We start from the raw sequence: 16181 nt of genomic DNA on the forward strand, positions 1-16181 counted from the left end.
TCATGAGTAATCCTCTGCCTCATAATCAAAGTGATATTTTGAATCAGATTGCTTAATACTTTTTTTATGGGATAACATGATATTGTTTTCAACTCAGGTAACTAAGTTTGTATTTTGCACATTATACTGACTGAAAAAGCTCAATTTAAATTTGTCCCTACTACCAAGAAGAATTACTTGAAATATATGAGAATTTGAAATATATGATTTGAAATATATGAGAATTTTAAGCCAAAGCAAATGTAGTCACTGCATTATATACTGATTAGCATGGAATAGTTGGAGTAGAAATGTTTCTGGGATTCAAAGCATGGTGGACTTGGATTCCTCAATTTCCAGGATATACTTTTGATGCCTCAGTTTCTTTATCTGTGAAGTGGGGATAGATATATACCTCCTTTCTAAGGTAATCATGAGACTTTAGTGAAGAAGCATGTATGCAGTCCTATCCAGAGTGCCTATAAATAGATGCTTAATAAATAGTAGCACATATTATTTTAGATAATATTTGACAAAGCAAAATGATTTAGTTAGCACATAGTTGATCGTAAAGGTAATTAACTGTCTGGTTGAACTGTTCTTCAAGTGGATTTGATTAATGACCTAGGCTCACCATTTATTGCTTTGTGATCTTTACTGTAGTAACCTTCTACTTTTACTGGTAATTTTTATTAGCAATAACTAAATTTCCATTCTTGGAAGATAGTGCAAGGACAATTTTTTGGCAGTTAATTATTATTTCTTGGGAAAGATACAAAACAAGGAGGAGAAAGGAACACTTCAGAAAATTTTCCTGTGCATCACCTTTGTGGTTAATACTGTAATGACTGATGATTATTGGATTGCAAAGAAGACTTCTTATTGGTAAAAGGAAATCCTCAATTTTATATAAAAATAATCTTTCGATCCTGGCTATGTTTTGGCAATTGTGCTAATTAAATGTAGTATCTATAATTATTGAGGTGTCCCATATTTTCACACAAACCTCCCATCTGTTTTATTGGTGCTTTTCAATAAGATAGAAACTCAGAAAGTCATCCTCTAGAGGATCAGATTCAGTTGCTTCTTATTATCGCAAAATAGCTCACTCATCCATTCAACAAATATTTATTGGATGCCCATTACATGTCACACACTGTGCCAGTCTTGAAAATATGATAATGAACAAAGTAGACAAGGCACGGGTTTTATAGGTAGACAGAGGAGGTAGGTAACCCAAAACAAGGGATTATAATAAAGTATGTAAGTCTTAAAATATAGAAATTTTGGTGTTTTGGCTAAACTGAGGCATATAATTTCAATAGTCTTTTTTTTTTTTTTTTTTGAGATAGAGTCTCGCTCTGTCTCCCAGGCTGGAGTGCAGTCGTGTGATCTAGGCTTACTGCAACCTCTGCCTCCCAGGTTCAAGCAATTCTCCTGTCATCCTCCAGAGTAGCTGGGATTACAGGCACATGCCACCACGCCCAGCTAAGATTTTGTATTTTAGTAGAGACGGGGTTTCACCATGTTGCCCAGGCTGGTCATGAATTCCTGAACTCAGGCAATCCACCTGCCTCAGCCTCCCAAGGTGCTAGGATTACAGGTGTGAGCCACTGAGCCTGGCCGAGGCATACAATTTCAGTTGTGGTTGGTGGGGTAGGAGTAGTCTTATCTCCTTTTAATTTCTGTAGCATTTTCCCTGTGCTTCCATTAGAACCTCCTGCTTTGCATTCTAGTTCCTTGTGATGATGGCGTCTTCTCTAGACTGCAGGATGCTGAGGAGGCAGGCAGGATACACGCGTGATTCTCCTTCGCGTCTTCACACAGAACCTACACTCATGCGCTGCATATAGTAGGCACTAAATAAATGCTGTTGAAGGCATGCAGCAAGGAAGAAGTCCTAAAGGCTTGTTTCTCTTGTCTTAAAAAAATTTCTTAAATATTTCACCTCGAAGTTTCTCCTCCTTCGTGTTAATGGTAGTACAAGAAGATAACCCAATGAAAGTCATGATTTCTCCCCAGCACACCCCACTTACCTATTAGTCTCCCAAAATTTAATCCACACCAAACTTCTCTGGAAGAAGTTAATTATTATTTGTAAGACATTCAAAGTTTGCTCTGCAGAAGTCTGACTTTATTTGCCATATGCATATAAGAATGAAAGAAGCATCTATTATTTGTGGTACACATTGGGGTGTCATGATCAGCCTTTTTTCTCTGCCACTGGATCTGTCAAAAGGGTAAATGTTTGGGATGGTTAGTGTCTAGTTTTAAAACGTCAGAACTCTTCATTAGTTCATAGAAAGATACAACATGTAACCGATGGTTTAGTATTCATTTGCCATTGCTTAAGTCCAAGTATTCGGAAACCCTACAAAGTAAAATTAAATTCAGAGATTTTTTTAAAATGGGAAAGTAATCAGCTTTTACACAAAAAACCAATTTGTTAATGAAGAAAATTCAGTATTGAGAAAAGATTTGGGTGAACAGAATGAAGTCCTTTCATATTCTTCTGGTAGTAAGCGAGGTGCGCTGAGATTGAGAGGCCTGGGCATGGCGTTGCCTGCGAGCTGGGGTGTAATTTAGTGAGCTGACAGGAGGAGTGAAGTATCTCCTCAATATCTGTGTTTGGCAGAAGAGATGAATGCAGACATCAGGAAACAATGTTTAAGTGTTTTATTTCCTTATTTCAGCCTGTCAAACTGTCAGTGTAGTTAATGGCCACCGAGAGAAAGAGAGAGAGAGGAAGGAGGAGGAACAGAGAGAAACAAAGGTGCTATGGAATCTGAAAAGAAAGAAACCAGAAAAGCATTTGCATGTTTCTGTGGCATAATGGTCAGTCAGACAAAAAATAACTCACTATATTCATCTCTTTACTAAAGCCAGATGTGCTGGTTCCCTACCTACCATCTCTGCACCTCTCTTTCCTTCCTTTATGTCCCTAATCATTGCTTCACTTAACTTTGATCTCTGTGTTTCCATTCACTAGAGTCTAGATTGATTCTCAATACTTAAGGGATTATTTTATACTATATTGGTAGTATCAAATTTTGCTCAGTTTTTCAAGTTTGCTATCTTGTTTGTATTCTGTGGAAAATCTGATATTAATGCTGTTTAATAAAAATGTCCACTTTTATGTGAAATATCTCCCCTTTTCTATCCTTTTGAGCATTTTTAAATCCACAAAGAATAAATCGGGCTGGGTTTTGACCAATTGCATCTTTCTATTTTTTTTTTTTCTAAAAAAACCCTCAAAGTGAAATGCCTAAATCAGACATTTTATTCTTAGGGAATACCAAACTATTCTAAATTTCCAGAAAAATCTTGGCACAGCCAGGGATTTCTATTTCATAATAGGGAAGTATTTATATTGGATCTTTTTGTGTCCAGAAATAAGTAATTTCTCCCCAGAAATAGAAAAGCCTCTTATTCACCTCTGTGTCAAACCTTGAATTTAAAATCTTTGAATTCATACCAGTGATGAATACTTCTCATAATGAACAGTTTCAGTTGCCTTTAAACAGAAAACATTTAATTGGGAAAAATAAACAATTTGTTTTTAAAATATCGATGTAAAAATCTTATAAAATGATCTAAGGAAAAGTATTGTGGGGTATTCAACACAGTGGGCCCTGAATCTGGCCTATCATCAAATCACCTTAAAGACACTTTAAAATGACCTTGGGTGCCCCCTTCCAGATTGCTAGGATGTGTATCTGCAGGGAGGGGGCCCAGCATCTGTGTGTGAAATATGCACCCCTCACCACACCCGCTAACTCCTGAACCCCAGGTGATACTGGTGATGAGCTGGCTGGGAACCACACTATCCTGATATTGCACAAAGCATTGCTGCCACTGCTGCAGTGAGCTCTATGAATCTGGCTGATTTCTAACATTTTCATTTACACATTTGGGGCCAGTCACAAGCTTTCGGGGGACAAAGTTTGTCATCGCTATACAATTTCTATGACCTTTTCCACCCCTAAAATCTTGTGACTTCATTACATTAATAAGGTTTTAAAATTTTAAACTTAGTTAAAATACACATACATTGTTTTATATTAGTTTTTTTTTTTTTTTTAAGTTACTAGAAGGAAGCAAAAAATGCCAAAAAGTCAAAGAATCTCCCCTCTCGTCCCCAGTTTGATTTAAGTATCCTTGATTGGGCCTCTTATTTCATGATACCAATCACACAAATTTAATCATTAAAATAAAAATGCGCTGCTCTGCCCTTTAGATTATCCGCTGCCAAACTGAACGCTTCTCTACCCATCCAAACTTGCTTATTACACAAATGATATGACTAGGCATCCTGTTGTGTTGGAGACCAATGGTCACCTTTCCTATCATTTATCTTTGATATCTTGGGTGGATTTTGCCTCCTAAAATATTGTTGATCTGTCAGCTTCTCTTTATCTCCATCACCATGTATCCTGGGCCAGTACAGGAAAGCCTGGATTCTGGAGTATCCTCCCAATTGAGAGTCTTTCCAAGGAGTTGCTCCAGTCAGTGCTCTGTACTTGACAAAGATTTTAAACCTGCACATCTGATCATAGGTCTTCTTTAATGGGAAACTGTCAATGGCTTTTCCTTGTGCTGAGGACCAAAATCTACGGCTTGGCCTCCAAGGCCCCATATGATCTCCCTTATCCTTCTCCCCTGCCTTCTGCAGAGCAGACCCACTGGCCTCCTTCAGTTTCTCACACATGGTACACTCCCTTCCTAGCTTAGGGCTACTGAGGGTTTTGTTTTGTTTTTGTTTGTTTGTTTGTTTTCTGTTAGGAGATTCTTCACCTCTAGTTCCTTTTCAGATCAGCTAAATTGACATTCCCTCAGGAGAACCTTTTCTGATATTCCAGACATGATTGGGTCCCCCTGGTGTATGCTCTCATAGAATACCTTGCATTTTCCTCCAGAGCATTTTTTCACAGTCTATAATTTCATATCAATAGAAATGGTTAGTTTTAACCTAATCTGTAAGACTATAAACTTGGTAAGGGTAGGGATCTTGATTAATTTGTTCACCACTGATTTCCTCATTATTATTAGCAGTGTAATACATAGTAGTACATAGTAAGTTCTTCAAGTGTTTGCTGAGTAAAAGAATAATGAGGCAACTGCTCCCTTATGCAGGAAGACCCCCATCCCCAACACATACTCTTCCCAGCCTTTTAGTCTATGCAAAGCATTATCATTTTTCTCTAGCAAGGAATGGCGACACCTCAATCTGCCCCCACTTTGCATTCTCTTTCCCAGAAACATCTGAACTCCTGGTTTCAAAGTTTTCTGTACTCCCCTGAAATTAAAGAGGACCATGAGAGCAGTTGCTCTAGGTCTGTTGCTTCACTCTTGAAAAAAGTGGTTCATGGTTCTACGGAGGAAATATGGGTAGAGTAGAAACCCTTCCATAGTTACAGGAAATGAAGCCTCCAGGTTCTGGACTCCCCCCGTTTGTTCGAGTAAAGGGTTGCTTCATAGAGGGTAGATACATCTCAGATCTGACTTGGTGAATCAGAGTGTCACATTCCTGCCTTGACACAACACATTCACACAGGGTCGTGACAATAAGGACAGTTTATAGAGTCAGATAGGATTTGACATATGGAGTTAGTTACAGCAGGGTATTTATTACCATCTGCATCTTAAGTATGTCATATTCTCCATACAATGTAACGACCTGGGAAACTGGAGCCCCTACCATGCACCTCATGCATTAGAGGGCTCTCTTCTGGCTGTATCCCCATTCCCTGGGTGCGTGAGAAATTCATGAGAACCCATTGTAGCCATGCTCCAGGTATCTCATACCTCATAATTCTTTGTCCAAAGTCCTTGTACCTGCCATACTTGCCAGTGAGGTGCATTCACGCTTCTTCCATAGTCTGTCTTTCAGAGGTCATGCTCTGCCACTGGAGTGTGCAATTCTAGGCTTAAGCATGGCCAAGGGGCAGCTGTTTGAGAAGGACTGGTCACAGAGAGGGAAGGTGCCCATTTGTTCTCTTGTCCTGGGTCTGCAAATGTTAGGGAGATACTTGATGAGAGCTTTAAGGAGAAGGTATGTAATAAGAAGAGAACAGAAAATGAAGATCTGAGGAACATAACATCAAGGCCTGGACAAGTTAATATTTGACTAGATAAACAAACCAGTCAGTGCCTGAGTAAAATAACTTTTGAAAAGAGAAATCAACTAGAAAAACCAGAATTAGGAAAGTAGAGTTTCGATTTTTACGGTATGGCTCTCACCTCTAGCCACAGCCAGCCCTGAATGTTGGGACATTTGTTCTGGAGAGGAAGGTCACAGGAATGATCATGACATGAACCTGCTGGAACCCGTTGTTGTGACTCCACTGAAGCCCCGTATGTTATTCAACTTTTTTTGTTGAGAGAGAGCCATTTGAGGACTGCTTTGTATTTGTTTCTCATTATGTAATCAATATATAATCTATTCCCAACATTTTCAGCAGTCAAGTAGAGAGAACTTGTTATTTCCATTACTGGGTGGAAAAATTAGCACTCTCCCATGTAGCCAGTCAGTAGTAAAGTTAGAATTCACTATTGTGAAATCACTAGTTAGAACTCACTATTGTGAAAACGCCTGCCCATTCATTGTTATCCTAAGCTCATAAAATCTCGTACTGCTCAAAATCTCCAAATCTGATACTATTGGGCAACACCAAGAAGAATCACAGTGTGAGACTTCTTTGCTTTCAAGATACTTAAACCATTTCCTTCAATAGGCAGCTCTCTTCCTCTGAGCCAGCAGCTTTCTCTTTTACAGTCCCTTTAGAATCTTTCACAAAGTTGAAAGAGCTGTAATTTTAAGGTAACTATTATATTCAAGACATTAATGACCTGGATCACTGAAAATAACCAGGGTAACAGGTGAGAAATCAAAGATAGTTAATTTAATTGCCACTGAAAGAAAATAAGTGCAAATAATCTATAATTCTTCATTTCCAATATGTACATGTTATTTTCTTACTGCATTAATTACCCAATAGTTAGACAGAAATTATCTAGTTGTTGCTCTGTGACTCTCCATTGTATTCATGTAATGGTTTTCCCTCCAATAACTAATCATTATAATTTCTTACCTCAGCAACTTAGGCTGCCATGAACTGGGTAACATGTTCATTCAGTTGACATTAGCAATTTTTAATAACAATAAAAATGATACTTTAAGTATAGAGAAAAGGAATTAAGCTGTTCTTTCAACCTAGGTACCTAAAGGCCACTCCAATTCACTGCCTCTCTACAAACTGCTAATGATCTGGCATTGCTTCTTAGAAAGATCTCAGAACTCCTTTCAAATTCTTAACTCTTTTTCTAGGAGTCACTGGAATATTCCTATATATAACTAGGAGGCATGTTTAGAATCACTGATAGAGATATTCGATAATTTACATGTCTATTCTGGGTCAAATCGTTTGCTAGACTGGAAATACAATGGTCTCCAGGACAGAGATGGGGGTACAGATGATAAAGCACAGAATCGTGACTAGTGAGCAAATTTATATAGTTTTTTTTTAAATTTTAATTTAATCCAGATACTCTACAAGACAGTAGATAGATGGTATGTACATTTCCAGACTGCACGGAAAAATCTTGTAGTAAAACAATATAAAGGATAATCTGTTGTATAATTTGAGGTAATATCTACCACTTATTGAGTTCTTTCTCTTTTTTTCTTCTTTTTTTTTCTTTTTTTTTCTGGACAGAGCCTTGCATTGTTGCCCAGGATGGAGTGCAGTGGTGCAAACTTGGCTCACTGCAAACTCCACCTCCTGGGTTTAAGGCAATTCTCATGCCTCAGCCTCTCAAGTAGCTGGGATTACAGGCCATGTGTGCACCATCACACCTGGTTAATTTTTATATTTTTAGTAGAGATGGGATTTCGTCATATTGTCCGGGCTAGTCTTGAACTCCTGGCCTCAAGTGTTCCACCTGCCTTGGCCTCCCAAAAAGCTAGGATTACAGGCATGAACCACTGCGCCTAGCTTTATTTAGTGTTTTCTGTGACCTAGATATGGTCATTTAATGCTCACACACATACACACACCGCCTCCATAGTGAATTCCCTTATCTCCATTTTTTACATAAAAAAGCTAAGGTTAAAAACTGACCAGGCCAGGCGCAGTGGCTCACGCCTGTAGTCCCAGCACTAAGGGAGGCCAAGACAGGAGGCTCGCTTGAGCCCGGGAGTTTGAGACCAGTCTGGCCAACATAGGAATAACCCATCTCTATAAAAAATACAAAAATTAGCTGGGCATGGTGGCATGTGACTATAGGCCCAGCTACTCAGAAGGCTGAGGTGGGAGGATTGCTTGAGCCTGGGAGGTTGAGGTTGCAGTAAGCTGTAATCATGTCACTGCACTCCATCCTGGGTGACAGAGTAAGACACACTCCATCCTGGGTGACAGAGTAATACCCTGTCTCAAAAAAAAAAAAAAAAAAAAAAATGCTGACCGGTCACTGGAGCAAGTAAGTAAGAGGGAGCAGATCTTCGTGGTGGCTGGGTCCTACACCCTACTAAGTTCTGAGGTTTCTACAGAAGGAACAAAGAAGAACCTTCTCAGTGCTGATACTTTCAATAGTCAGTGCTCAATGAATAGGATATTAAATTTTCCTTGATTCTGTTGCCTGTTTTAATTACAGACTACACCAAAACCATTTCAGAAAGAATCTGTTCCATCTTTTAGATTGGTTTCTCAATCTCCTTTGGCAATTTTGTCTCAAAAACTGCCCCAGAAATAAGAAAATGAATGCATGAGCAAAGGTAGAGAGAAACATGCTACAGTGGAAATATAGAAAAAAAAGGTGTCAGCAAAGATGTGGAGAAATTGGAACACATATGCACTGTGGGTGGGAATGTAAAATGATATAGCTGCTATCTAAAACAGTACAGTAGTCCCTCAAAGAGTTAAACATATTATTTACCATACAATCCAGCAATCCCCCTTCTGTGTATATATCTCCAAAAGAATTGAAAGCAGGGTTTCAAAGAGATATTTGTACATTTATGTTAATGAAAGCATAATTTACAGTAGCTAAAAGTAGAGACAACCAAAGTGTCCATTGGTGGATAAATGGATAAACAAAAGGTGTTATGTACATACAACAGAATATTACTCAGCTTTAAAAAGGAAGGAAATTCTGATACATGCTACAATATGAATAAGCCTTGAGGACATGATGCTAAGTCAGATAAGCCAGTCACAAAAAGACAAATACTGTCTTTGTGAGTATTCCACTTATGTGGGGTACCTAAAGTAGTCAAAATCATAGAGACAGACAGAATGGTCATTGCCAGGGGGTGGAGGGAGGAGAAAAAAATGGACTTACTGTCAAATGACTGTAGACTTTAAGTTTTGAAGGATGAAAAAGTTCTGGAGATTGTTTGCACAGCAGTATGAATGTACTTAATGTGACTAAACAGTACACTTAAAAATGGTTAAGGTGGTACTTTTTGTGTTCTGCATATTTTACCACATGAACAGTTTTTTAAAGGAAGTACAGACAGAGGGGAACTGGGGAGAGGGGATGAGTTAGATGAATTGTTTAGCAAAGACATCTCTGAGATATGAATGGTGCTGAGGAGGCAGCTCCGTCAAAAGCCAAAGAGCGAGGTATCTCCAGACAGAGGGATCCACAAATCTAAATCCCTCAGTTGAGAAAGAGCTGGGTATGTTTAAATGAAAAGGAAGCTGTATTAGTCCATTCTCACACTGCCAATAAAGGCATACCTGAGACTGGATAATTTATAAAGGAAAGAGGTTTAATGGACTCACAGTTGCACATGGCTGGAGAGGCCTCACAATCATGGTGGAAGGTGAAGAAAGAGCAAAGGCATGTCTTACATGGTGGCAGGCAAGACAGCGTGTGTAGGGAAACTGCCCTTTATAAAACCATCAGATCTCATGAGACTTACTCTCACAAGAACAGCATGAGAAAACCCACCCCCATGATTCAGTTACTTCCTACTGGGTCCCTCCCATAACACATGGTGATTATGGGAACTAAAATTCAAGATGAGTTTTGAGGGGGACACAGCCAAAGCATATCAGAAGTGAACAGAGCAGGCTGGGTGTGGTGTCTCATACCTGCAATCCCAGCACTTTAGGAGGCCAAGACGGGCAGAGTCACCTGAGGTCAGGAGTTCCAGACCAGGCAGGTGAACATGGTGAAACCCTGCCTCTACCAAAAGTACAAAAATTAGCCAGGCATGGTGGCAGGTGCCTGTGATCCCAGCTATTCAGGAGGCTGAGGCAGGAGAATCACTTGAACCTGGGAGGTGGGGGTTACAGTGAGCCAAGATCACACCACTGCTCTCCAGCCTGGGCAACAGAGTGAGCTTCCATCTCAATCAATCAATCAATCAATCAATCAATAGGAGTCAATAGAGCAGCAACATAGTGGCATGTGATGAGCTTGGAGCAAGGTAGGCAGGGTCTGGTTATAGAAGGACCAGTAGACATAGAAGAATTTGGGACTGCATTATCATGACATTTTGGCTTTATTTCCAAGGACTCTGTGTCTTAGGAGATCACAAACTTTAGAGTATCCATTTTATTTCAAAACTGGTAATTGACACACTTCTTAATGCCATGATTCAAATATCTCTCATTGCACAAAGACTCATTTTAAAAATATTCAGAAGTGGCGTGTTAACTTGGTGAATTTCTGTTTTTTTGTTTGTTTGTTTCTTTTTTAATTAGCTATATTATCTCTGAAGCAATTGCAACCTGAAAAAAATTCCCTTTGAATCTGTCTGTCTTGGCAAAATAGCAATGAACCACTACTTAACACACTGCATTCATTTTATACTTGAAAGTACTTCAAAGCATCTCTGGAAGTTTTCTGGGGCCAGGTCGGTTCATCAATTCTTACTACAGTGATTTCAGAGACTCTGGAGGCCCTAGTTTAAGTAATTAGTATTGCTAACTTTGCTAAAAACTGTCTGGCACTGCACTTAGCAGTTTCAATTCACAACAGATAGTCTAATACTGTAGTCACATCCTACAATTGTTAACATACAGAATTTATAAGTTTATCGAAGTGGCAGTTGTCATTTGGATACATTTTCTTAAGTATGTTTTTAAAAAGCAAAAGTTGCTTAAATTCAAATATGTATTTTGTCGTTAAATCCCCTTACACACTTATTTCCTATGATGAAAATGTCATTATTTAAAGAATTGATAACTCTAATTTCAAGAAATCTATTGTGTATTATTGTGATTATAGTTAATGAGAATTTTTTTTTGCTTGAAAATTGCTTAGAGAGTAGATTTTAAGTGTTCTCATCATAAGAAAATAAGCATGTGAGGTAATGCACATATTAATTTGCTTGATTTAGCTGTTCCAGAATGTGTATATAGTCATCCCTGGTTATCCTTGAAGGATTGGTTCCGGCACCCCAGCAGATATCAAATTTCAAGGATGCTCAAGGTCCTTGATATAAAATGATATAGTATTGCACATCCTCCCTTATACTTTAAATTATATCTAGATTAACGTATACTAGCAAATACAATGCCTGTACATCATTTCATTCACATGGATTCAACTTAGTACTTGGTACATGGCGAATGCAAGTTTTGCTTTTTGGAACTTTGGAATTTTTTTCCCCAAATATTTTCTGTCCTAGACTGCTGAATCCATGAATGCAGAACCCATGAATATGGAGGGCTGACTGAATTTATCAAACATCAGGTTGTACATCACAAATTTTTACAAATATTGTCAATTAAAGAAAAAGTCAGGCATGGTAGCTCATGCCTGTAATCCCAGCACTTTGGGAAGCTGAGGCAGGTGGATGACAAGGTCAGGAGTTCGAGACCAGCCCCGCCAACATAGTGAACCCTATCTCTACTAAAAGTACAAAAATTAGCTGGACATGGTGGCACGCACCTGTAGTCCCAGCTACTTGGGGAGACTGAGGCAGGAGAATTGCTTGAACCCAGGAGGCGGAGGTTGCAATGAGCCAAGATCATGCCACTGCACTCCAGCCTGGGCAACAGCACCAGACTCTGTCTCAAAAAAAAAAAAAAAACTCTAAAAATAAAGTATTGATAACTCTGAAGAAGACCCATCCATTTGAATAGACTGTGAATACATTTATGCTATATTCTGCATAGTACTTTTTTCTGTTTCGTGTATGTTTGGAAATTTTATCCTCCTTTGAAATACTGTTCCCTGCTATTCAAGTTCAGCATGGCACATGGTTCTAAAATACTTCTCATCTGACTTTTCTTAGCACATCTCACCTGACATTTGTCTGAGATTATCAGTGATATGGAAGGATTCTGGGAAAATTTCCCTAAATGCATGGATGACATTCATTTTCCCACATTTCAATAAAAGGACCTGAATCTAGAAGATTGGAAGTTTGACTTTGAAGTAATGCAGAAATTCATTCTTAACAGGATGACTTGAACAGTTGAAACTTAACGTTGATGAAGTATAAGTGTATTTGGATCAGATAAGCAAACATAGAGACAGGGTAGTGTGAGTGATTTATGATACCTGGGCTCCCTTGTTTACACTAATGTGCAGTAGTAATAGAACAGAAGGAAAGGTGTACCTAGAGAGCAGCAGAATAAGTGTGCAGCTGCTGTGAACAAGCCCCAAACAAAGCCAACAGTACCTGGATGCCATTCATTCTCCTTCACAACAACTCTAATTAATGCCTTCAGTGAAGTAGGGATAAACTTCACAGTTTATCCATATGCGACTTAAGAATTTTAACTACTTGGCCGGGCGCGGTGGCTCAAGCCTGTAATCCCAGCACTTTGGGAGGCCGAGACGGGCGGATCACGAGGTCAGGAGATCGCGACCATCCTGGCTAATACGGTGAAACCCCGTCTCTATTAAAAAATACAAAAAACTAGCCAGGCGAGGTGGCGGGCGCCTGTAGTCCCAGCTACTCGGGAGGCTGAGGCAGGAGAATGGCGTAAACCCAGGAGGCGGAGCTTGCAGTGAGCTGAGATCTGGCCACTGCACTCCAGCCTGGGTGACAGAGTGAGACTCCGTCTCAAAAAAAAAAAAAAAAAAAAAAAAAGATTTTTAACTACTTAAAAGAAATAACATGGAAGAGAATAGTATTTTAGAGTATTTTAGGTTTTAGGATGAATGGTTAAGTGCAATCAATTCTTTCAAAATTATCAATATTAATTTTATACTTTTCCATTTGGAGTACCAATATTCATAGTCTTATTAAAACTACCTCTGGTAATAATTCATCTAATCAATACACAGGTAATGGTCAAAGGGATATAAAGACCACTACCCTGTTCTCAATTAGGTTTTAACTAGTTTGGAAGATCCAAATGAAACATGAAACAATATAGCAAGAAAGTGCTTCTTTGATAGTTAGTGGAAAAGCAGTGGAGAAAAAGTGCTAGATGGACTGCAGGTCCCTGGAGAGGGTTCATGGACTAAGAACTTGAGCTGGCTTGGAAGTTGGTGTAGGCAAAGGAAGGCTTGAAGGTTTGGTCACCTGAAGCCTTAGAAAGTGAAATGCCTGGGAACTTTTAGTATTTATGTTAAAATACCTGTGAATTTTGCATTCTGTTCCACAGTATAGCTAAATTCATTCTAAAATAAAATGTATATGCTACGGTGAATTTATTTAATTTTGTTTTCTGTGTCTAGTATACCAGAAAGTTATGGCCTGTTTCACCTGTGATGTTCTCTTACCCCGTACACCACCACATATCCTCAGGAGTGTGACTGACCACTCCAGTTTGAGAAGCACCGCTGTGCAGGATGGTAGTGCATTTAAAGGGAAGAACCTTTCCTTAGCTATTAGCATGTAATTGACCTGAGTTAATAAGAATTTCTTTAATCCTTAAAAGACTTTTGTGTGTACACATTTTTTTATATGAGTTTGATGGGCTTTATAAGCAACCCAGGCTTCCTTTTTATAATTGGGGCTCAGACAGTTCCATGTGCTGGTAAGAGTACATTTTCAATAAGATGCTCTATGATTGGGTGTAAAATCAACATCCTCCCAAGTTTTGCTTTTAAAGTACAAGCCTTTGTTTTGTATTTCTGTCTGAAGCTTTTTTGACCTTTGTCAAAAATATTTTTCAGTTATTCAGAGCACATTGGTGTGCTCTAACAGGAGACCACCCAAGCACATCCCTTTCCCTTGGCAAATTCCACTCCAAATGAGGAGCACAGAAGCGTCTCATCACTGGTGAGAATAGTCATTTGAATGTTTGAAAAAGGTTAAGACTCTTCTGTCAGGTCACAGAGGCTGGTCTCTGTGGCTTTGTATTGTCATGTTTCAAGCTGTGACAGTGGCACGGCTGTGATCCGTGTTCATTGCCAGTGTGGAAGCTTGGACCAGGAGTCCTAGTCATGCCAGAGCTTCTCCCTGACGTTGTTCCCACGTGTGTCAGGTACCAAATCGCAAACTGGCTGAGCAGCAATGAGAGCACACCACGGAAAGGATAAGGAACTTAAAAGGAATTTTAAGCCACCATTTGTATTTTACGTGTTTTTTTTTTTTTTTTTTTTTGAGACAGAGTCTTGCTCTGTCACCAGGATGGGGTGTGGTGGCATGATCTCGGCTCACTGCAACCTCCGACTTCCTGGTTCAAGTGATTCGCCTGCCTCAGCCTCCCGAGTAGCTGGGATTACAAGCACCCGCCACCATGCCCAACTAATTTTTGTATTTTTAGCAGAGACGGGGTTTCACCATGTTGGCCAGGATGGCCTCAATCTCCAGTGGCACAATCTCGGCTCACTGCAATCTCCAACACCCTGGTTCAAGCGATCCGCCCACCTTGGCCCTGCAAAGTGCTGGGATTACAGGCATGAGCCCCTGCACCTGGCCTATGTGATTTTTACTTCTTTGATAAACATGAAAACTTATTCTCAAGTCCCTACATTCTTAAGTCATCCAAAGTTATAAAGTAGTACTAAGACATTTTTGCCAAAAATCCCCAAATAAACAATTATCACAACTTGCAGTTGGCTTTCTGGCTACAGCATTGCTTCTCCTGTCCTCACCAAATACCTTTCTTCACTTCCTATTTCTGCCTTGGTCCTTCCCCACAAATCAGCTCCTCCAGCTTCTTACCTGTGACTCAATCAGAGCAACTTATTTTTTTGGCAGGACCATTCATTTAGTTATTTGTTTAGTAAATAATTATGTGCTGTGTACCTATACTGTCCTTGGGATTGGGGATATAATAATGAAAAAACCAAAAATCTACCAAATGTTGAAGCTGAGTGCAGATGAAAGATATAAGGCTGGGTGATACAGTACCTGGCTTAGTTCCACAGATATCTTAGATGGCTTCATATATGAATTCTATCTAATGTACTTTATATATTTATGTCCATATTAATCTATCATCTATTTCTCTCATATATGTATATTATATATATATAATATATAATATGTACATATTATATATAAAATATATACATATTATATATATTAATAAATTTATTTTGTGTCCTCATTTTAGCTTATCTGAAATGAACTAAAGTTCCAATAGAAAAGGGCACGAATTGGAGCAAGGGGATGTAGGGACCCAAGGAGCAAGTTTTTTTACTCTTCTGCTCTTTGTTTCCATGACATGGATCCAGACTGTAAAGTAGAGGGGATAAACTATAAAGAGAAGAACCTGTAGAGAATTGTTACAGGCAGACCTGTCATAGAGAGTGCAGGAAGACAAAGTTGGTGAGTTGGAAGCCAACCTGGACTTGTAGGACATGGTACAAGCCACTGGGCTGGCACTTACTTTAGCAGATAATTTGGATCATAATGCAAACCCCTTACTTCCGTACATTCTCTTTGTGAAGGTGACTATTAAACTTACTTTTAGAAAAGTGAGGAGTTACTACTACTTTAAAAAGGTGGGTGTGGGCGTTTCATGCCATAGGCATTAGTGATGTTGAGTAAGCATTTAGCGACATCCTTGGTGAAATGAGTTTGATATGACTAACAGGAAGTATAGCTATCGAGAAGTGATAGGATTAGAAAATTAGGTGTGAGCCAGATAAAAAAGGCTGTCTATTTATCATTTCGCCCTTTATTCTAAATGCTACTGGGATCTCTTAAATAAATAGAGATGTCATGAATGGCATAATCAGATTTACCACTTGATAGATCCCTCTGGTTGCATTGTGGGGTTGAATGGAAAGGTAGAAAGATCAAAGTCAGGGAGGTCAGTTAGGAAACTGTTGAAGTA

The 16181-nt window shown here is 39.1% G+C and overlaps 1 protein-coding gene and 1 long non-coding RNA gene across 4 annotated transcripts in view; one reads left to right on the forward strand and one right to left on the reverse strand.

The window, feature by feature from the left end:
* SOX5 (SRY-box transcription factor 5) overlaps positions 1–16181 on the forward strand; it is a 1052575-nt gene that overhangs the window by 209549 nt on the left and 826845 nt on the right. The window lies entirely within an intron of this gene.
* LOC117090389 lies at positions 2151–6479 on the reverse strand. The gene is made up of 3 exons (XR_004439989.1): positions 6220–6479; positions 5815–5987; positions 2151–2208 (listed from the first exon to the last, which is right to left on the reverse strand). It is a non-coding gene; the product is annotated as an uncharacterized LOC117090389 (long non-coding RNA).

This window comes from Trachypithecus francoisi, unplaced genomic scaffold, assembly GCF_009764315.1.
Source record: "Trachypithecus francoisi isolate TF-2019V2 unplaced genomic scaffold, Tfra_2.0 Lachesis_group11, whole genome shotgun sequence".
NCBI lineage: Eukaryota > Metazoa > Chordata > Mammalia > Primates > Cercopithecidae > Trachypithecus > Trachypithecus francoisi.